The sequence below is a fragment of the Hemicordylus capensis genome, chromosome 1 (genome assembly GCF_027244095.1).
Source record: "Hemicordylus capensis ecotype Gifberg chromosome 1, rHemCap1.1.pri, whole genome shotgun sequence".
Lineage (NCBI taxonomy): Eukaryota > Metazoa > Chordata > Lepidosauria > Squamata > Cordylidae > Hemicordylus > Hemicordylus capensis.
The window spans coordinates 384,598,075-384,621,630 of record NC_069657.1 but is presented as its reverse complement, the minus strand read 5'-3'; the positions used below and the strand labels follow the sequence as shown (position 1 = coordinate 384,621,630).

Here is a 23,556-nt window from a genome sequence, read left to right as displayed (position 1 = left end):
TTTTTAGCTGGATAGACATTAACATTTGTTGTCTTAGAGAGGAAAAAGCTAAGAAGAACATAGAAAGAACATATAAGAAAGCCTGTTATGGATGAGGTCACTGTTGCAGTAAGAAATAATTCCAGTGAATACTTCAATAAGGCAAATTTATACTTTTTACAACTGAGAGCGACCTTAAGAGTTGAAACTGCCTTTGGGCATTTGCTGCTTTTTCTGAGATCAGCACACAATATTATGTTCTAAAATATATTTCAGTTCTCACCTTCAATTATTGCTTCACCTTCAATTATTATTATTATTGCTTATTGCTTCACCTTCAAATACCAATGGAATAATTTAATAAATGAATAATATAATAATTGAATCAAATTAATCTTCAGAGGAAAACATGAAACGTTTGGTTTTTACATCATTTGGTTTCTCACTCCTTTATTATATCTAGAGATACTCCATAAAATCAAGAAAAAGTCTGATGGGATCTAGACTTCAGAATCCAATGCCAGAATAGCTAGTAATGGACTCCAGAAGCATCCCTAATGCCATATGTGTGTACTTAATTTGCCATATACTACTTGCTAATTCAGAGAAGTATACTAGATGCTGGACCCTAAAATAAACTTCTACTGAAATACAGGCAGTTGCCTATAAGTGAGAGTATTGGTTCATCTATCTTAGTTATTAATTAATTATTTTATTTATTTATTTAAAATATTTATACTGCTCGGGGCAGCTCACAACAATAAAATAGATACATATCTTAGCATTGTTTCTTTAGTGGCTCTCCAGGTTTCAGACAGGGACCTTTCCCAGCCCTACACAGAAATGTTGAATATGGGACCTTCTCCATGTTCTCAGTTGTGGGCTAAGATTTTATCAGATCAAGAATATATCAATTATCTAAATTTATCACACTAAAATTTCCCTGATATTGCCCATAACATCAGTGCTATCCTGCTTCATAACTATTTTGGTTATGTGCCAGAAAAATGATCCTGAGAGTTCAACAAAAGCCATTTTGGTGATGTGTGCATGACATATAGCTTTAAGTGAACACTACTCCTCAAAGTCATTTAATTTTCCAGGAAACTGGAGGCAGAAAGTAAGCTGAGCTCCATGTACTGAAAACCTACAATCTTATAAACACAGTCTCTCTAATCTGTCACAGAAGTCTTGAGAACAGTAGATGCTGGTGCTGCGAATACTGTCAAGATCAAGCTTCATATATAAATATATGGATTTTGTTTTTACCTTTTTCAGCGTTTGAACTTTCTTCCAAAAGGAACATCCTTAAATCCTGGCAGATAAAATAGAACTGCTTACCGTCTGATCTCAGAGATTCAGACTCTGATCAGTCATAAATTTAGTGGGAGACAGACACCATTTCACCATAAGCCTTCACAAATGGGCTGTGAAATTGACTTACACTGGATAAAAACCAGGTGCAATAACTGTGTTGAGCCCTTCTACAGTTAGGAGAATAAAAGATCAACATTTGAAGATCAGAGTGCAGATATATGTCATGCACACATCATCAACAAGAGCCTCCATGGAGAAAGCATCTGAGAGTGCGACAAAAATGAAGTGTTCTAGTTCAGTTGTTGCTGGTAATTATCTACACCAAGTGAGAAACAGATATATGTAGAATGTTAAGAATAATGCTACATTATACATTCCTAAGATTTCAGGGTCAGTCGGTTACACCTACACTATGAGATCTTTCAGAAACCAACTTGAACTGAGACAGCCATTCCAAAGCAAACTTTTAAATGCAATTACACAGCTGCCAAATATTGATGCCTTAATTTCATACTGACTACATGAGGCCAATATTGGTAATTTAGTGGAAACAATTGAAACAGATTTTTCCTAAGTGGGGAAAAAGCCCAAAAATGTCTCTGTGAAGTAGATAAGGATGTTGTCCTCACATGCAGCCAAGACTGGGCTAAGGCAGCCAAGCCCACTCTTGGCTGCTCATAAGAACCACCGGGATTGCAGCTGATCCCAGTGGTGCTCCAATAGCAAACCCACCTGCGGAGCCAGACTCCTAAACAAGGTCAAGGGAGCGAGGGCTCCCCTAGCTCCATTTTATGGATCGTGTGCAGTGCTGGCTGCTTTTAGCTGATGCTGCAGCAGTGACTGGTGCCCATCTGTGGCTGCTGGGATACCCACAATGCACCATGCACTTGTGCAGTGCATCATGGGATTTATGAGGTCTGGGACATAGGGTCCCAGCCCCCGAACCTCCGCGATGCCTGGGCCAGCAGAAGATTGTCTGGGCACACATGGAGAGCATGCCCAGCAACGTCCGATAGATTGTCTGTGGGGAAGGCAAGTTTGAGCAGCCTTCCCTTCCACCCTCCCTCAAGCCCTTCTCACTGATCATGAGAATGGGCTCAAGGAATGTGACACATTTGTAAATGAACTATTGGCTCTATATTGGACATCAATAATATTTTCCAAGAAGATGTTTTTAAACTTCTCAGTTACTCTTCAAGAAATTGCTGCTGTCCAAAGAAACTGAAATAAAGAACAGGGAGCATCATAGCAGCAAATTACTAGGAGGCCACTATTTCTTATAGACAAGTTATTGCTTTTAAGTACTGTGCTTGTGCCAGTGAAGCCCATGATGCTGATTTCTTGAGCCAATGCAATGGATTGGAATATCCATGAATATATTATTTACATTTTACATTTTATATCCCGCTCTTCCTCCAAGGAGCCCAGAGTGGTGTACTAGATACTTAGGTTTCTCCTCACAACAACCCTGTGAAGTAGGTTAGCCTGAGAGAGAAGTGACCGGTCCAGAGTCACCCAGCTAGTTTTATGGCTGAATGGAGATTTGAATTCGGGTCTCCCCGGTCCTAGTCCAGCACTCTAACCACGACACCACGCTGGCTCTTTTACAAACTGCTCAGAACACATGTTTCTATGAGAAAATGAAAAGCTGTCAGTTTGGTACTGAAAACTCACACAAGTCCAAGAACAGGTTTGTGAGGCAAGTTGGGGATTGAAAAGGGTTTGCATAAGATAGGGAAGCTAAGCAGTGAGGCTATTCTCACACGCACAGGAAATGGGGCTAAGGGAGCCGCTGGGAGCCATGTGGCTCCTGGCAGTAAGCATGCTTAATCCCCCCCAAACAAGGTTAGCGGAGCGAGTGCTCCGCCAACCTCATCTCAAAGATAGTGTGCCACCACGCCACAGCTCCGCACCACGGCAACTCATGAGGAGACACCCAACCAGGAGGCTAAAACAAGCTTCTCAACATCAGGGGGCTCCCCAGAATGCCCCGTGCACTCACACAGGGTATTCTGGGACTTCCAGGGGGCCCCAAATCCCCACCGCCCCAACCAGGTCTGTGAAAGACCCAGTAATCGTGTGGGCGGCTGATCTGGTGGGTGGGTGGGAAGACAGGAATTCTAGTGGGGTTTTTAAAAACATTTCTATTCATATTGAAGTGAAGTATATTGAAAGAATGAGGAGTTAAACCAGAGACAGGCAATGAGGTCATTCACGCAATCAAAAACTGTGTTCTAACTAGGTTTGGAAGCTGTGCGTACTCCCAATTTTCAGTTGTGTGGAATCAAGCTTAGAGGAAAAACCTGGGCAGAAGTGATTGTGTGGAAGCAAGGTTTTCCTTCTATCTTGCCTCCATACAACCAAAAATTGGGAGCACACACAGCTCCCAAACTTGGGTTGAACACAGTTTTTAATTTTGTGACTGACTTCAATAAACTGTGGCTGGGGATGATGGGAGTTGTGGTTCAACAACAGCTGGACTACCAAAGGTTGCCTACTCCTGAGTTAAATAGTGGCTTCTAGATGGCTGTCAAAGTGGATGAAGGAAAACCTTACATGCTATGTAGGCAGAAGGCACAAGAATAGTTCTTTACTGTGAGCATCAACAAAATGGGATAAATATACAGGGGAAATTTAGGAAGCTGTAAACTTATGGGCCAGAAAACTCCAACAGGTAACAGGAAGACATAGAGGGAAGAATTTCACATATTATATGTGAAAAACATTTAGTTGCCAAATACTAGTTATTTTAAATGCATTGCATGTTAAACAACAGAGGATTAAGATATTTGAATTGCTAACACCTGAATAATCCAAGTTATATGAAAACTGTATATTTGAAACACTTGAAGCTGATCTTTCAAAAGCGGATCCATCAAAAGCTGCAAAAAGGTGTTTCACTTTTTAAAACAAAAGGCTACACCTTAATGCCTCAGATGTCTTAAATGTAAAATGGCTGGATGGAAAGGGGCAAGATGCTTTGAGCAAAGATGCACCTTTTAAAAGTGGTGATTCTCTTTATTTAGCAGGGGGAGAGCAACTAGCCCTATCCAACCCCAGCACAGCATCCCTCCCGTGGCTGTTGCTGGTGGCTTTCTTATATTTCTTTTTTAGACTGTGGGCCCTTTGGGGACAGGCAGCCATTCAATTAATTAATTAATTTCTTTATGTAAACTGCTTTGGGAACTTTGGTTGAAAAGCAGTATATAAATACTCATCATATTCGTATTCATTCGCAAATATCTTGTTCACAATCCTTCAGCCACTCTTAGTGGAAAATGCATTTGTAAGGATACAGTTAGTTGATGCAGAATTCTTTAAAGAAATAACTCAAGAAAGAGTTTAACAATAACAGACAGTAGCTTTAAGATAAAATTGTCAGGTCTGGGTACTAGACTTTATGGAAGCCCAGACTTAAAAGCTGAGATCAACGATGTATGTTCTCATAATTGTTAGGAAAACTAGCCAATTGTAGCTTAGCACTGAGGGTTCACAAGGTAAGAAATGAGATATGTAGAAATTCAGGTTATGCTGGATACATATACAAATTATAAAATGTAATTGGCGGGCTTTGTAACAATTCATTGCAGAGTTTCCTTCTATATTATTACTTTGGTGAGTTTGGCTTTCTTCCCCATAACATGAAATGTCTTTTGAAATCTCCTAGGTAGGGGTGTGTATGAACCAAATTTTAGATTTTGGTTCAGACTGAATTTGAACCTAACTGCTGGTCCATGAACCGGTTTGGTTGTTTAGTCCCATTCTGGGACTTCCAGGGGGCTATGAAGCCACTTGTTCCTTATTTGCATTGAGGAAAGTGAGGGGGAAAACCCAACCCTATCCTTTTCGCAAGCATCACAAATGCAAGCATACAGATCATTATCTTCCCATAAACTGTCTTTTGATACACTGGAGGGTTTACATAGGTTTGCTATATGAGTTGATAAGTCTCTGTTGCAATGTTGACAATGCAGCAGCACATACTACCCTCCTCAGCACAACATAGGAATGACACCCTTGGTTGTGGTTCTAGACGAATGCAAGCAGCTTTGTTACATCAACAAATGAATAACAAAAGAAACTGTAGGAGAGACAAGCACTTGTGGCAATTCACATGACTATTTTTTTTAAAATAAAAAATAAAGTGTGGAAGGCGTTTTCTGCATGTTTATCATACCCTGCTTACAAAAACAACTACTCAGTTTCTAACTTATCTGAGGTTACATTGCTCATGTGAATAAGCCATTCAGGTGAACAGCTCAATGTGCATGAATTGTCCAGAAGAGTCTTTCCCCCTCCTTTTACATCACAGATATGCATTGAGATTTTGGTACTACCTGGTCCTTCTTCTTCATGAAATATTTGGTATCACTTTAAGCATGCTGTACAAGCAGCCCTCAACCTTTGAAGACCGAGGAACTCATCATCAAACCAAACTTACAATATGGGGCATACTTTATTTTTTAAATTCTATTTTTACCTTTACTCTGTTAAATTCTATCCTCTTCCCCAAACATGTTGCATTAATACAGATATGTTGTGCTAGCAAATGAGGCGAGTCTCACAATCAGTGAGACTCGCTGGAAGGGTGTTTGTGGGGAGAGCGGGCTTAGCCTGCTCTCCCCGCAGATGATCACTATTGCAGCCCTGGGTGGCTGGATCGGCCACCCACACAACTGCCGGCTCTGTCACGGAACCAGCGGGGGCTGCAAGGATGGGGGGCCACATGGCCCCCAGAAGTTCCAGGAAGCCCCGCGAGCACGCGGGGCATGCTGGAGAGACCCCTGATCCCAGGAGGCTGTTGCAGCCTCCTGGTCGGGGGTCTACTTATGTGCTGCCGCAGTGCAGAGCCACGCCATGGCAATACACAATTTAAAATGGGGTTAGTGGAACACTCACTCCACTAACCCCATTTAAGGGGAGGGGTATTTAAATGGGTTGCCTGATTTGGGGAAACCGGGCTCACCTGCGAGCCCGGTGGTTCCCACGATCCGTGGAAAGTGGGCTAAGCTCCCTTAGCCCGCTTTCCACTGATTGTGAGAATATCCTCTATATGTGGCAGAGAATAATGCAAAAAACTATTGATTGGTTTATGTCTTTTCATATACTTGTATACTACCCCAAACACTTGTCTCTGAGCAGTTTACAAAACACATCACACAAATTATGAAAACAATTAAAACGTTAAAAACAATTTAAAAATTAGACCACAATTTTACCATCTAGTAAAAAGCCTGGATGGATAAATGCATCTTAAAGATCTGTTCAAAATGGGAAGTTCTTATTTCGGCAGGTCAGTGGTGGTGGCAACTGTACACGGACCTCTTTGCCTCGTGCTCAGGTAATCTTTGGAGAGAAGGATACTGCCTAGATCACAGGTAGCTAGGAAAAATGGCTTTTCTTTCTCTTTCTCTAGGAACCTTTCACCCCAAACCTCTGTCCCCCTTCCTCAGCACTACAACATGGTAAATATGTAGTGTAGAGGCAACCTAAGCCATTACCAGAGAGTCTGCAAACCCCCTTATAGGAGGACTGTTTTCAGTTAATTTGCTAGGTGCTAAACCTTGCCTTAATCACTCTATTTTCTCATTCTGTACCCCTATTACCCCTCAATAATACAAGGCATGTTTCTATATTCTTTTGTCTCCTTCCAGTGCATCTATACCAAGATCAATTTCCCCTAAAGTTAACATCGCTGTTTATCAGTTTCCATCCATTTGAAGCTAATTTCCCCCACTTTAAGCAAAGCATAGTCATGAAGGGTGGTAATTATCATACTTCAGAGTAAACCTGATAACCTGGGAGGCCCCCAGTGTTCCCTCTAAGGAGTGTGCATGTGCACGTTTATAATAATCTGCCAGGCCTCCTACAACAATTCCCCTGCTAGATAGTATAAACCATGTCAAACAAAGGTCAAGAGAACAGGTGGTAAGCTGCACCATTCCAAGCAGTTTGTCCACATCCTCAGGAGTCACAGACTGAAACTTGATCCAATCTAGTAGTAGCAGAGGAAATGCTGGACACCTCCACATTAGACTCTGCAATAATTGTGGAGTCTAGATTGGCCCAAATATGAGAGATTTTATCCACAAAGACCTAAATGAAAGCATCACAATGGGTAACTGATGGCTCCAAATCCAGATTCAGGGAGAGAGGGGAGTGTGTTAGCTGTCTCAGAACCCTGAACAACTCAACTGGATGTGAGCTTGTGGGTGCAATGTGTGCAGAAAATAACTGCTTCTTTGCTGCATGCACTGTCAGAGCAGAGATCTTCAGATTTGCTCTGTATTGTAATCTGTTAGATTTGCATCAAGACTTTCTCCACTTGCGCTCCAGCCATCTACCTTGCCGGTTCAGCTCCCATAAATTTTCTGTATACCACAGGGCTAATATTAAAGCAGATCGGCTGCTTAGGTGTGATTATGTCTATGTGATTACCCTGGTGAATGCACTATTCCGGCTCTCCACCAGGGCATCAACAGAATCACTGGCAGAGCCAACTCTAAATTATTTTGATGCTTCTTGGAATCCTCTTGGATCCAACAAGCTTCTTCGGTATACCATCCTATTAAGCCCATCACACTTGCGGAGGTGGGATGTGTTTGTAAACCTAACCTTAACTAGGTAGTGTTCCATCCATGACAATTGGGAGATCATAGGGGTCCCCACCCACTATCCTTATTGTGCAAGTGGATCAAGACCACAAGAGATTTTATCTGCTCAGCTATGCCCAGGCTTCTTATGTGTATGCAACTTTGCTCATTCCACTAATGCAACATTAGTCTAGATGTCAGCTGATATATTCTGATACTATTTTAGTTCATTTTCATTTCCCCATTTATTTTGTTTTCTATTTTTTTCAATGAGAGATCCACCCCAGTCTTCTGTTGCTTGAAACATTGTTATCTTCCATCCAAATTACATTAAATGTCCATATGTTCTACTACGTCAAGACTTCAGACTAAATTTCAGACAGATTAGGAAGAGGGTTCCAGTTTCAGGGACAATTAGAAAGGTGCACATACTATAAGACTCCAATTTCTTTCAATGGGAGATCCACCTGTTCTTTTCCTGAGTCTAATGTTCATGTTTTCCATCCTATTGGCATGAACTGTTAAAAACATTCACTCAAATCCCTTCCCAGATCTATACGACAAAGATTCCCTATTATATAGGCAATTAAAATAGGCACACAAGTGCAAACTTTACACTGATTTTAATGGGAGACCGAGCAACTATTTCTCTGAATCAATTGTCTGCTTTCTCTACTCAGGTGGCATGATATTCAGGCATTCTACTACTCATTCAAGGCATTATGACTGTCAAATTTCAGACAAAGGCTTCCCAGTTTATAGACATTATTATCATTATTATTATTAATAATTCAATTTCTATACCGCCCTTCCAAAAATGGCTCAGGGCGGTTTACACAGAGAAATAAGAAACAAATAAGAATATAAAAACTGAAGACAGCTCCCAGATCTACAAAATGGCATAGAGCAGATGGGTGCCAGTGTAGTTCAGTACAGTAGCAGATCTTCTCATTAGCAGCAACTGCTTTTAATCCATCCAATTCTCATCCTCTCTTGTATACAAATTGAATTAAACAGTTTAGCCTGATAACAATCTACAGTATATACAATGTCTCCTGAACACATTGGCCCCAATTAAATTTTGATGTAGATATTTTATTTCTTAGGACATTTTGTCCCTACTTTCCATCTTCAAAATGGAAGCACTCAAGGCAGCTTCTATGACAAAGTCTAATAATAATAAACATGGATAACTAAAAGACAAATCCATAAGACATAGAAGGCAGCAGATAAAATAAACTAAAACTAAAGCTAAGAGAGCTGGCGCTAACTAGTCAGCAAATAAATTAGACATTTGTTTAATAAAGAGAAGTCTTAAAATGACCACAGAACACTGCAGAGTGAAGGACAACACCTCCCAGGGCAGAGACTAAACAAGGAAAATGTAATCTAGGGCAGTCCTGAAAATGGAAAGTTGCCTCTCTTCTTATATGATGATATGCTTACTTTTAGTGAGAAAGGAGAGTATGTTACCACAGAGGAAAAGAGGCACTGTCTCCTTTAATGCTACCCACTAAATTTTCAAGAGTGACCCAGGATATTATGACCTCATCATTTCAAGATGAGGGACCCAGGATATTATTCCAGATGTTTTCCCCCATACATATGCAGTATTTAAGATAAATATCCAACATGATGAAATAAAGGAACAATCATTGGATGGGAAAAAACCCCTATATTTTCACTGAATTAAAAATATGTGATTGTACTACTATGTCATAATGCTGGTTGTCTCACATTCTATGAGACAACCTTGTAGTGTAATATTATATAGGCCAGCTCTTCTAAGTTTACCAGAGAAGTACAGTATATGAGCTGCTGAAGAAACTTCCTCTTCTGGTATATAATTAATCACAGAGATGGGCGCTGTGATCAGCAGCATTTTATCTGATATCCTATGAGTCAAGTACTACAGGATGTTCCTTGTCCTTGGCTGGGCATCCCTACTATGGACTCTATCCAATGTTTCCAGACCTGCCTTTCTCAAATGCACCCCAGTGCACCCCAGACTGACTTAAGAGACCACTCTGATAAGCTACCACTCCAGGGCATAGCCTCAAGCCCCAGAGCATGCACAGAACGTGTCAGAAGAGAGAAAGCTTTGGAGCACTGAAATTGGAATGCAGTTTCCGTCTCCTAATGAGCACTCAGCCCTTTTGTTTTAAGGGGAATGTCTAGAAGAACACTCACAGTGGAAACACCTTTAGAAGCCCCCCCCCACCAAAAAATGAACACTGGAAGTCATCAAGAGAGAGATCAGGTTTTTAGGAGGAGGTGGAGAGCACACAGCGCAACATCCTCAACACCTTTTATCTAAAAACTAACCCCTTCTGCAGAGATAGTTGAACTTTCTCCCCCATTTCCTTTTGCCCACACATCTGTGTCCCCTGTCTTTCAGCAGCTAACTTGTAAATGTGTATTGGAGGCCAATTGTCCCCATTCTCAGAGTATTAACCCCTTAAAGTGTAAAGCGTGCCCATCATGTTGGTGTCAACCCCTGGTGATCACAGAGTCCGGTGGTGGTCTTTGGTAGAATACAGGAGGGGTTTACCATTGACTCCTCCCATGCAGTACGAGATAATGCCTTTCAGCATCTTCCTTTATCTCTGCTGCCCAATATAGGTGTTTCCCATAGTCTGGGAAACATACCAGTGGGGATTTGAACCGGCAGCCTGTGGCTTGATAATCAAGTCATTGGTAATCAAGTCATAATGAGCCCCTGGTGGCGCAGTGGTAAAACTGCCGCCCTGTAACCAGAAGGTTACAAGTTCGATCCTGACCAAGGGCTCAAGGTTGACTCAGCCTTCCATCCTTCCGAGGTCGGTAAAATGAGTACCCAGAATGTTGGGGGCAATATGCTAAAATCATTGTAAACCGCTTAGAGAGCTCTGGCTATAGAGCGGTATATAAATGTAAGTGCTATTGCTATTGCTATTGCTATAATCAAGTATTAACCCCTTAAGGGAAGATAATTACCAGCAACCTTGCTGAGGCACTAACCATTGTCTTTACTATAAATCTTTGCTCTTCAATAAAACCTAACCTTGCTTTCAAGGAACATGTCTGTGCTCTGTCGTGCCCTTCTGAGTTATCTAACACAAGTGTATCCTATCCAAGGTCAGCTTTTCCAGTACTTAGATGTTGGCTATATACACATTTGTACTAAACTGAACTAAATATTCACCTACAATTATTACAGATTTGAGAACTACATATCTTCTGTTTGATGGCATTTACCATGCCTGTACAATGCCTGCACAATATACTAACATTCATGGCTGATTTGGAATAATGCCTCCTTACAAGCCATCCCTGAGTTTCACTCTGCACCTGAGGTACATTACTTACATCTTCATCATATGGGCCCCAGGAGTCTAAAAAACATTCCATCAGGTCTTCAGTTACTTCCACTCTACTGTTAAACTGACATATCTAACCTATATAGAAGCTCTTTTTCAGTTCCACAGCAGAACTCTGAGATAGTTGACCAATATACTCATCTACATTACTTCAGCTATCACCTGGGTGGAGCACACCACTAAATCCTTTGTTTACAACCTAGTTCAACAATATAACGACAATTTTTCCAGTTCCTTGTAAGTCCCTGAAGGACTTACATCAAATATTTTTAAACCTGCAAAATCTACTCATACAGAGAACAAAACCTGGCCAAGGGAAGATCCATATTTCCATACGTTGATACTGCTTAAAGACAAGGTAAGTCTTTAATAATGTATAGGTTTTTGTATTTTGTATATTATATATTTTAATATCAGATTGTTTTTATATTTTAGCTAAATACTTTTAATTCATTTTTATGTGTTTTAACTTTTGTAAACCGCCTTGGGGTTATTTTTAGAGAAAGGCAGTATATAAGTCTAGCAATAAATAGATAGATAGATAGATAGATAGATCTGCTGGTGGGTAGCTGTTACAAGCTGAGGGGTTTATAATAAAGTCTTCTTATTAAAGCCAGCTTGAAAGGATCATAGTTTTGGGATTGGTTGTAAGTAATTTATCTGTGTAAGAGAGATTTTAAGACGTATCTGCTATTTTATTGCCATTTTTCTGAACAAGTCCACAGTAATTCACATTCTGGATAGACCAGGACAGCTTTCATAGTAAATGGTCTTGCTTTGGATACCCACCAATGGTCTATCTTCCAAAAGAACAGAAAATACTTCATTTATTAAAAGGAGCATACTGAGTGAAGAGTGAAGACTATAAAAAGTTCAAATTTTCCTAACATGTCTGAAATTTTATCATCAATATTAGGGGATATGCAAACCTATAAATCTGCTGGAGAGTCTGCTGGAGTACTTTTTTGTGATATTTTCATCTTTGATGTCTAAGGATTCAGGAAAGTTTGTGTGTGATTGAACAACACTTCAATGTCATTTTTCTACCTTACATTTTCATCCAACTAAACAATGCCAACCTACTACTTATATTTGCTACTTTCCTCATTCTTCCTGCCTTGAACAGTAAATGTTCCAAAACTAGTTACAAAATATATTGATGGTTTTTCTATTAATGTAATGAAAAGCTGAGTGAAATGAAACAAACACAGAAAACTGTGAATTTTACAAGTCACGGCTTGAATCATTCCTTTCCTTCCTTTGGTGTCAATTCTTTTAACAATATTGCTTTGCAGACTGTATTAAAATGCTGCTACTGTTAAGGGTCAAAATACAGGTCATAAACATAAGAGTGCTCAATGAAAATAAATTTTCCAACTATTAACAGGCAGCTTCAAAAACCACAATTTTCTTCTTGCATAGACCTCTGGGGTAAAACTAATTATGATTTTGAGAAAAAGAAATAAGATTGACTAAATTCTCTCTTTACTTACAGAACATTAGATGTCAGTTGCACAAATGTAAATTACTGGAGAATATTGGATCTGTTCAGGCGACTTGGAAACAAATGCATTACAATGAAATACAATATTACAAGTTGAAACTTGCAAAAAAAAATTCTGCACAGGTTGAAACATCAGTCAGTAGGCCACTATGGCCTCTGTTCCCACAGATTCTCAGAGATCCATTAACCTGCCCACTACAAGGCACCTTCCTAGATTACTAAAGGAAATACATTCTTGTTAAAGTTTGTTCTTAAGGGGAAAGTTTTCCTTTTATGGACTGTGGAAAAGTCCACAAAACTCCCCCCACCCGCTCCTTTTAGCATTGATCCAAGTTTGTGTAGGCCCAGTAAGTGACTGAAAACCATTCATACTCTGACAAATGGATTAGTATATAAACAACAAAGGAATCTCACACAAATATGCAGAGTTATTTTCCCCCCTGATTTATTTTTCTAAAATCTAGCCATCCTTAACCCCTTACTTCCCATTGTACCAAGATTATACCTTCTATCACTAGGCCATTTGTGCAGATAGATTAGTGGGGGGAAGGTTTACATCAAGAACATTTCCTGACTAGTTACACTCAGAGATTGCTGCTAACCAAAACTGTAGGAAACCAAAATTAAAATCAAACCTCAGCTATGACTGAATTATATACAACCTTCAGTATAAATAATATAGTTGATCCTCAGTCTTTTCACTCCTATCGCTGCTAATATCCTACAAAGAAACAAAGGCTGCAAACCCCAAATCACCCACTTTTGATTAGTTCTATTTATTTATTTATTTATTTAAAAATACAATAAATATGTTGCTCTGGAATTGCAAGTGCCTCATCTCCAGCTCCAGCTCTGCCACACCAGCAGTTGCCTCCTGCCCCTGATACATCACAGAAATTCACATGTCTGTCTTTTGCATTTGGGGACTATCAAAAATATAGTCATTCTGTGCCGAGTTCCAATTATCAGTTGATTTGGGAAAGATTCCGCTGGCAGAGAACAGTGCTGGATGGCTACCCTGGCTCAGCAAGCATAAATGTGCTGTAGAAAATCATGCAATGAGAGAAAGCTGTATGAAGCCTAATAGAAATCTACCTCTGTAAACTCAACAGCATTTTCCTGAAGCAAAAATGCATACAATAAATATGATGCATAAATTAAAAGAAGCAGAAACTTACTTATTTTGTTATATTATAATACACTTGGGAAACAGATCTTGTTAAATAATGATACACCATGGGGAAACAGAGATACAAGGGAAAAATATTTATTTATACATTTCTATCCCACTCTTTCTCCAGGGAGCCCAGAGAGGTATACATGATTATGTTTATTCCCATGACAACCTTGTGAGTTATGAGTTGTGAGGCTGAGAAATAAATGATGGGCCCAGAGTCACCCAGTGAGTTTTCATAGCTGAATGGGAATTTCAACTCAGATCTCTCCAGTCCTAGTTTAGCATTCTAACCACTACACCACACTGACTGTAAAATAGATTGTTCAATTAAAATTAATCATGATATATCATAATTTAGTAATGAAACAGAAGCAAAGTACATTATGCTTAACTATAACCAATAGGCATTTCTCACTTCAAAAAACAGTGGTTGACATCTAGAGCAGCCAAATTAGGATGCAATAGACCTGTGTCCAATGCAGAAAGGCTGCTCAGAGCATAGCCAGATTGCTGCAGAGCAGTCAAGCATGTGTGTGGTGGAGGGGGAACAATTTTTGCTGCTCTCCCCTGTCGCCATAAGTGTTCTTGGCCTTCAGGAACATAGCAGCAAAAATCATCGCCCTCACACGCATATTTGACTGCTCTGCAATACTCTGGCTATGCTCTGAGCATCCTCGCTGTGTCAGTTGCGGCTCTGTTGTGTCCCGATTTGGCTTCTCTGGATGTCAGCCAGGATTTTAGTTTAGCATGTTGTACATTAAAATCTACAAACTGTACTAACCTTGAAATTAGCCATGAGGACAACCACTTTCTTTTCAGAGGCAAAAGCAGGACAATATAAGAGAGAAGTGAAGGGTGTTGTTTTTTTTAAAATGGAAAGACGTATTTATTTTATGATATTCAATTGAGCAATACAATGAAGTCGTTCTCACAACCAGCCCTACCCTGGTGGGACATGGCTAGTTCAGATAGGGCGGGTTGTGAGAAGTGCCAGAATCACTTCCAATCCCATCGCTCCTCCCACAGGAAACCCTACTTTTCTACCCAGGCTTACAGTGAAGCAGGAGGACGTGTGCTCACTTCCTATCTCACTCGCTGGTCATGTGGGTGAACAGGCTGCCAACAGTTATCGTAGCCACAGAGTTGGGGAGAAGTAGCAGCCCAGCAGCAGGGATATCCCAGTGCACCACACTCCTTGTTCAGTGAATTGTGGGATGCCCAGCTCCCCTGATCACCACCTGGCTCACCAAGGTGTTGATCGTATGGGCATGTGGCATGGTGGAGACCAGTAGTCGTATGGATCATAGGGTGGAAGGTAACCCTAGCGCCAAAGCCCTGGTGCCCACCCACCCTCATGCCAATGGTCATGGGAATGACCTCAACAATTTTTTAAGACTTGACGGAAGTTTTGAGCTATACCTTGGGGGGCGAGAATGGTTAAACCGTTGGCTTCCCTGAGCAAATTCCTGTATTTTTAAAACTCATAAAATATCCATCAAGAGAAAATGTTTTAAAGAATTTTTAAATGTTTAGCCAGGCATAAGATGCTGTGGTAGGAATGCCATTGTGTATTAAAATAAAAATATCTTGTCATTTAGTTCTCAATATAGTTTTTATATCTAGTGATTTCATGATAGAATATTGTACTCATTTATTTTTTGAAGGATTTGGGAAACATGCACAAAAAAGCTTTTAGTTTAATTGTTCATTTAGAAGAATCCTATCGGGATTTTAACAAAAATACCCTGTCAGACTAACAAATCTTCATAAATTCAGATGCATATTCTCAAAGAAAAACAATTCAGAAATCACTATGTTTGCATACTAATCTTCAAGAGAACATATCAGACAAGATCATATTGATAATATCATGAGCTGTTTTAAAGTGGTATTTGCTATCTCATCAAAACAGATATTTAAGAAATCTCATTTTAATACAGAAAGAAAAGAAAAGACATAAAAGGAAGTGGTATAATTAATGGCTCATTTTTCTATTACACAGTTTCCATTACAAAGCCACCCTGAATACCCAACACTGATTATTCCTACTTAGAGAAGCATGATAAAATTTAAAGTATAGATTTCTTCTTCCATAAGAAAAATTCAAGCACTGCTCTTACTTTATTGGTGTGGCACCCTCTGGTGCATAATCCTCTGCATTCCCAGAGGAATTTCCTCTTTCATTTGAGTGGATGTGTTTACTTTCTCCCAGATACATTAGTTTTTATTTATACTTCTGAACCTTACTTTTACCTATTAGCAATTTATCTCTCTTTTTTTGTACTGTTCATCTCTCATCTATTAGGTTTTCCCCTTTCTGGTTTACTTCCATCCTCTTCCCATTAGTTTCACCTTTCCCTACAGTTTCTGTTTTCTTCTCCTGCACCTTCACTTCTATGATAATAGTGTAAAGACAATTTCTTGATCATTTTCACATTTTACACTGCAAAACATGAAGAAATTGAAAATGCCAGGGCCAGGCATATGTCAATGTATGTTAGGGAAAAGTTAAAGTTAAATGAGAATATTTTTTTAAAGGAATGAAAATGCAGTGCATTTATATAATTGAGTTTTGTGTACTTAGTGAAAACAAATGATTAGATAGGATGGCAACATGCATTTCCAATAACTGGAAATTGCATTTTAAAATGAAGTATTTTGCCTTTGGGAGGTTTATTCTACTGTCATATTTGAATGTAGGTAATTTACATTATAAATAAAATTGCCTCTAGGGGGAAAAAGTGAAAAACTGAATTCTTGCATTTCAGAGCTCTGCTAGCTTACAATGATTATCTATATCTATACACACATGCACACGTTTGAGTGCAAGAATAGGAAGCTTTCAATAAAAGCCAAGGAACTGCAGAAAGCAGAATAAGATTCAAGCAGGCAGCACTTTCCCCTCCAAATACCGAACTGGAAGAAAAAATAAGTGCTCTTTGTCTGGTGAAATGGAAAAACTTGCAGACATCTGCAGGTCCTTTTCCAGGGGTGGCAAGCTCCCACTGGTGGCCCCCTACCCCTTTCTAAATGGGTGCACATGCTTACTACACCTCCTGCATCAAAGTCAGACACAGGGAGGTGTGGACTTGTTGGGAAAAGTGGCAGCTCCATCCCTCTCCCAATCCTCACCAGTTAGAACTTTGTTCAAGTATAGGGCTACTTTCTCTGGTTCTCTGAGACAAAGAAACAAGTTCCCCATCAGCACTGAATGAAGCACTGACTGCCAATGCTTGGGAGAGGGGTGGAGCAGCCTCTCTTCCTAATACAGCCATGCCTCCCCCCTGCATCTCAAGTGAATGAGATGCAGGAAAGCTCTGCCCCTTTCCTGACCCTTGCCAGTCAGTGCTTCTTTCAAGTGCTGACTAGAAGCTTAGCAAGCACTTGAATGAACCGCTGACTGGTGAAAATTAGGTGAGGAGCAGCCCCTCTTCCCAATACTGACTGAATCCAGGCAGGGGGTGGAACTGCCCCCTATGCTCACCCACCTCCCATGGATGTCCATGGCATCAGCTACCTCACTGTTAACTCCTCAGGTGAGTCAGTGGAAGTGCTTTTTGGACTGGTATTCAAGTTTTTCAGTGAACTTCAATGTCTATACCGATGCTGTCTCTGGAGGTCTGTCTCAGGACCTTACAGTTTCCCTCACAACCAGTGATTCTCTCTTGAATTGTAAGAGATTCAACCAAGCAGCAAGTCATCTCGTTCAGTTAATGGGCTGGGACATCTAGATCTGTATTTTATTGTGGTCAGATTATTACCTGATAAAGATACAGATTACTGGGATTCTGTAGGTGCTTTTGATGGCTTTTCTTTAGTCTCTACTGGATTCAGCTTTATTTCATAAACATCTGAGGGATTTGCTTCTTGTTCTTAATAGGCATTGTGAGTGACCAAGTCAGTTATGGGAATGACAGTCAGTCCATGGCTATTGTCATGGTGGCTCCTAAGTGCCTGCCCTCTGCTACACCTCTTACCTCTGCTAAGTAGTGTGAAGGCGAAGGCAGAAGAAACATTTCCTTCAATTAAAAAAAATCAGATGTTATTATACAAATTGATATGTATTATGTGCATATTGTCAAACTAATAGTTAACAATATGCACTGCTACAGGCTCTCAGTGGAGCTGTCCTCCTCCTGCTGTGAGCTCAAAGTAAGCCCCAGCAGCTTTGGGTACTTGCACCAGAGTGCAAATACATTGAATAGCCTACCCACACTCTGGGAGCGCTAGTTAGGTGGGAAACACATTGCTAATGGTCAAGCAATGTGTTTCTGATCTAGCTAGCAGTTTTAGAGTACAGGCAGGCTATTCAAAGTATTTGTGCTCTTGTGCAAGTATCAAAAAGAACCAGGTGAGTTTACAGCAGTATGGGCAGGTCAGCTCCACTGTGCTAATGCTGTGTACCATGTGGGCCACTATGTTTTGTTCTTGCTCATGGTAGCAAATGGTTAACAATATGCATATAATAAATATTACTTTGTATAATTGCATTTGACTTTTAAAAAAGACCATGGAATGAATATATATATATACACATACACATACACACACACACACACACACTATGACTGTACTTAAACTGTATCTATCTACAACTGACTCAAAGTTTTACTGGATGACACAGTTCAGTGTTTTAAGCATACACTGTGGCTATTCACACGCATATGCAGAACTGGGCTACGGGAGCCCAGCCCTGTTTTGCACTCACTGTGCGTGTGAACTGCCATGATTGGGCCCAATCTCGGCAGCACTGCAGCGGCAAACGCGCTTGTGGAGCCTCCCTCCAAAACGAGGTTTGGAGAGCAAGCGTTCTCCTAATCCAGTTTTTTAAATTGTCTGTCAGCTGTGGCTGCAAGCAGCCATGGCTAGCAGCTTTGGGGAGGGGGGAATCCCCAGATTGCACTGCACACTTGTGTGGTGCATTATTGGATCTCCAGGGGGTGGGGTGACACGTCCTGGCACCCTGGCCCTTGGAGGAACTGGCAGCAGCCGATGCTCATTTGGGCAGGTGATCTGCCCACCCAGAGACAATGACCGGCTCATCTATGGAGGAAGGTAAGCTTTTCAAGGCTTTCTCCTCTCACCACGTCAGAGCCCTTTCTCTGCTCATGAGAAATGGCTAACTGTTAGGCTGCCTTGGTGTGCTTAGTTCACTTAGGACCACACTTTCTTGACAATGTCTAGTAATAACATAGGCGTTTTAAGCCCTTTAGCTCACATCTCCACCAGAATGGAGGGTGTGAGTTCACATATCTGGCAGATTTACGCCAAAGTTCCTGTGAGCTATCAGGAAACACTTCAGGCACAATTCGTGGTTTTCACTGCATGTTAGAGTGTAGCCTGGGTAAAAAGAAATCCACTTTTTGCATCAGTTTTTTGGGACAACTTCAAGTTTGCAGTAAAGCCTTGTAGTAAACCTGTGGTAAAGCCTATCATCTGGGAACGCTCCTGGAGAGTCTCCTCACAGTTAGGGTAATTCATGTGATAAGCAGCTTGTAAATATTATGGGCTCCATGTGGAGAAACTGCCATATGGATGTTCTTCTGAACACAGAAGCATTTCCAGCAGTCTCCCACATGGGGGCTGCAATGTGATAATAAATCCTTATTTGGAAGAGATGTCATTAAAATCATTAGGACGTACTTGCAAGTCAATGTGTTTAGGATCACTTTATTTCTATTTTTTTACAGCCCTTACATTCTGTCTCTCCTTTTTTCAGATACAGTAACAAAAATGTTATTATTTAAACTGAACTTTGTTATTTAACTATAGGGGAAGAAATGAAACATAACAAGATGAAATGAGATTCAGAAGCATTTGCCTGAATTAAAAACCAAGTTCCTTCATTAGCCAGAAAGAACACAGTCCTTCAGACTACTCCCATTTACTTCACAAAGTTCTGCTTGTATAATGCATATTTCCCACTATTTTCTTAATAGCTGTTTCTAGCACAATTTGTGCTGCACAAATCATTTTTGTTAATTAGTTTATTTATTTAACATATGTAGGCAATTCAGGCACATTTGAAATCAAATTTGGCATAACTAGAGGAGAGCCTGTTAAGTAGAACCAGGAAGGAGTCTGGTGACTTGAGCCTGTAGGTAGCAGCATACTGCAAGATAATTTTGTGGCAGCATTGCAAATAGTTTGTCTAACAAATGGGAGTATGTGAGAAGCGTGTAAATGATGCTATGTTATGTAAAATAAAAATGCATATACATATTAAGTCGAGTGAAAAGGATGTTTATACTCAATTCAGCATAGAGCCACACTTGAAAACCAGCACACTAGCTTTACTACTAAAACTGGAACTGAAAAGTAATCTCAAAGATATGTGCAGTTACATATTGCTTTAGCCAGCAACTCCAAACAACTATAATTCAGGATTGCCAGCTGTGCTTCTCTGTGCAAGCTTCTATAGCCTAGTTCCAGCATTTGAAAGCAGGGGGTAAAGCCTTATTCCAGGATTCATTTGAGCAGTTTAATGTTGATGTGGAAAGCACAAGATTTAGCCCATGTGCTGACATAATGTGTTGTATGTGAAGTGTAGCTGCAATACACTGTAGTTTTTCCCCTAGTTTCTAGAATCGCAAAATACATGTTTGCCCAGCAAGATTTTGCCTGGGAGCACTTACATCAGCAAAAACAATTTAAGTCTGCATAAAAATAAAGTGCCATTTTCTTCAAATTTCATGGGTACACTTATATCCTTAATTGTACAGTGTGCTTTTATTCTACTTCTCCAATGTGGCAACATCAGAAATGTAAGGACAAATCTTTGCAAAAAGGAAGAAAGCAATCTGCACTAAAGAATATCAGGGCAGATTATGCAGCCCTTACTTCAGGCTGTGGAGAAAGCTTTCCCTCTAGATCTATGGCTAGAGTATCCATTTTGGTTCCTATATAGCTTTATTTATTGTTAAATTTCTATACCACCTTTCATTGAAACGATCTCAAGGAGGTTCACACAAAACTTAAAACAAGACTACAAAAATTACACAATTAAAATATTAGCTAGAATATACAAATATAGATCTAATTAAAAGATTAAAAAACAGAACAAAATAACCATAAAACTCCATTTCACTCTAGGTTGGCAACCAGGTACATACTTCCTGTACTTTTCATACCTGACCACTTGAGTAATGGTTGCTGTCCTGTGAGACATTAGGATTCATTGATGCAAATAGAAGAGCACTTAGTTTATCTTTGTTCTCTCTGCTACCTTAAGGACCAATAATGAGTGAAGCCATTGCCTGGGTTGAGGACACCTGAGTTCACAGAATCCTTTTAGTTAGGTACATCCTTGTCTGCTTGGGTTTCTGAGGTGCAAGACAACCAGATAAACCAGATTCTGGTATAAAATTGTTCTCTTTCATGTTTTTCTTTAAGAAGGATAATGGGATACTTGAGTACTCTTTTTTTTGAAAGAAAATACTTCAAAACACTGATGATTCTCCAGGAGCTCTGAGTGGCTTTTGATGGCACTGACCATGGAGTCCTGAATCAATTTCATGGACCAGGAATATGGTCACTACTTTGCAGTGGTTATGCTCATACCTTGTAGATCAGTTTCAGAAGATGCTGGGACACACACACACACACACACACACACACACCCCTACCCCTCATTTGATTTGGAACTGGGCTTGGAAAACCAGTTTACCACCTCCTATAGAAAAATAGCTTGCTTTATTCCAAGTCCTATTCCAGTCCCATTTTGACCACATCATACCCTGCTAACATCACCGGAAATACAACAGGCTCTGAGCACCACCCCACAACCACCATAAGCTGCAAAACCCTTTCCATAAATTATCATGCCCTGCCACTCCTTCCCATTTACCTAGTTTGGTGGTGGCAGCAACAGCAAGGCCTTGCTAGAGGCTCCTACAAATAGCCCATTACTTGAAATCAGCCATCCCTTGTCTCAGGATGCCTACCACCCCCACCCCCTTGCAGGGATAGGTTTTCTGGGGAAAAGAGCTTGTGAGAAGTGCTGTCAGGGAGCATCCCCATGCTCATATTACAATCCAGAAGGGAACACAGAGAAAACCCAGGGTTTTACTGAAACTTCCCAAGAATTATTGGAAAGACTGAGCCAATTTGAAGTGAGCTGGGGAGTGCTTGGTTACCACTATTTATAGTGCTTGCTCATAAGCCATTTTGAGTGTCTTATCCTGATAAACCAGGATATAAACTGAAATAGCAATAATATATATTTTTAAAGTTTTTAATCTCAAAAACAGGAACACTAGCACACAAGGAATTATTCTATGCAATAAGAGAGCAATTGTCTTAATACCCAGAGCAATATCTTTAACATTCATATGCAAAACACATCTTCTTTTCAAATACTTCTAAGCTTACACTAAAAATCCACAACAACCAACAGTAGAACATATTGTACATATGTTACATACTATATCTTCTGTACTTTGCCCACTTAAAATGTTATTGTGATGACTGAATTTCCTCCTGTCTCAGAGATAATACTCAGAATACTAAGCAAATTGTTATTTTGCTTATATAGATGGCATAAAAGCTAGAATAAATTATTCAGCAGCTAATTTGTGCCCATTGATTTATTCATCAAATAAATGAAGAAAATCTGCAACTTATATTTGGTGTTAAGAAAACACTAAGATTATTTTAGTGATTATTAGTCTTCAACCCTTTTTGGATTTAATGCCATGAATATATAAAAATAGCACCAATAATTAGCACTTAGCACAATACCACAACTGATTCTAGCATGACTTGCAAGAGATTTTTGGTTGTATAACAATATACAAACCAATCTTGTTCTCAGTCATACCATTTGTCCATCTACCACTAACACTACTATTGGTACATTCAAATTCTCCAGGAGCTCAGCTAGAATTTGTCAGAGATAAATCCTTAATATATGCAAAGTAGGTACTGTATGCCTGATCTAATCCTTGTTCATGCCATCAAGACAGGGGGCTTCCTACATGTCCAGCACAGCTTTCAGCACAAATCTGGTTTGCCTACATTTGCAGATTATGTTATATTTGGTGAATAATGAGCCATCAAATGACTATGCAATTGTCTCCTGGTACTTGTGTGTATTCAGCTTATTGAAGGTAATAGAATTGTCCTTATGGAAAATAGCACGGTCCAGTGATTAATAAAAATAATACAATCCAGTACGTGACAGAGGCAAGAATGTTTTCTACAGACTTATTTTAAAGAGGAGGGTGGTGTGACAATACTTACTACTTCTCTAAACACATAAGTGACATTTATACTCATATCAGCTTTCCAGCACTAGGATTTGCCATTTTAATGATGAGGAACCATGCAATGATGTGTGGGACTGGGAGCCCACAAACAGATTAGGAATAGGGCCTTTGATTTCAATGAGATGTATTTAACATCAGGCAAATGTATCTAACAGAGAACATGCCTGAATTACAATTCATTAGCTTTAACAGAAGGAGGAATAATATTCATAATGCTTTGTTCTCAATCCAATAAAACATTTCAGAACAATAGACGTAAACCAAGGAACAGAATTAAAAGCAGAATTTTGAGGCTTTGGGGTCAACTGGTTTCCCCAAAATCACACTTCTACTTGAACAAACAGCACCTGGGTAAGAATGA

General features: G+C 39.9%; 1 protein-coding gene across 12 annotated transcripts in view; it reads right to left on the bottom strand.

Annotated features, from left to right (window-relative positions):
- Positions 1-23,556, bottom strand: part of CHRM3 (cholinergic receptor muscarinic 3) — a 417,691-nt gene that overhangs the window by 176,099 nt on the left and 218,036 nt on the right. For 2 of the 12 annotated variants that reach the window (XM_053300723.1, XM_053300784.1), the window contains exon 1: positions 11,238-11,289. The exons of the other annotated variants lie outside the window; for them this stretch is intronic. The gene's annotated coding sequence lies outside the window, so the exon portion shown is untranslated. Of the gene's footprint in view, positions 1-11,237; positions 11,290-23,556 lie in introns of those variants that run through there. 12 annotated transcript variants of the gene reach the window in all.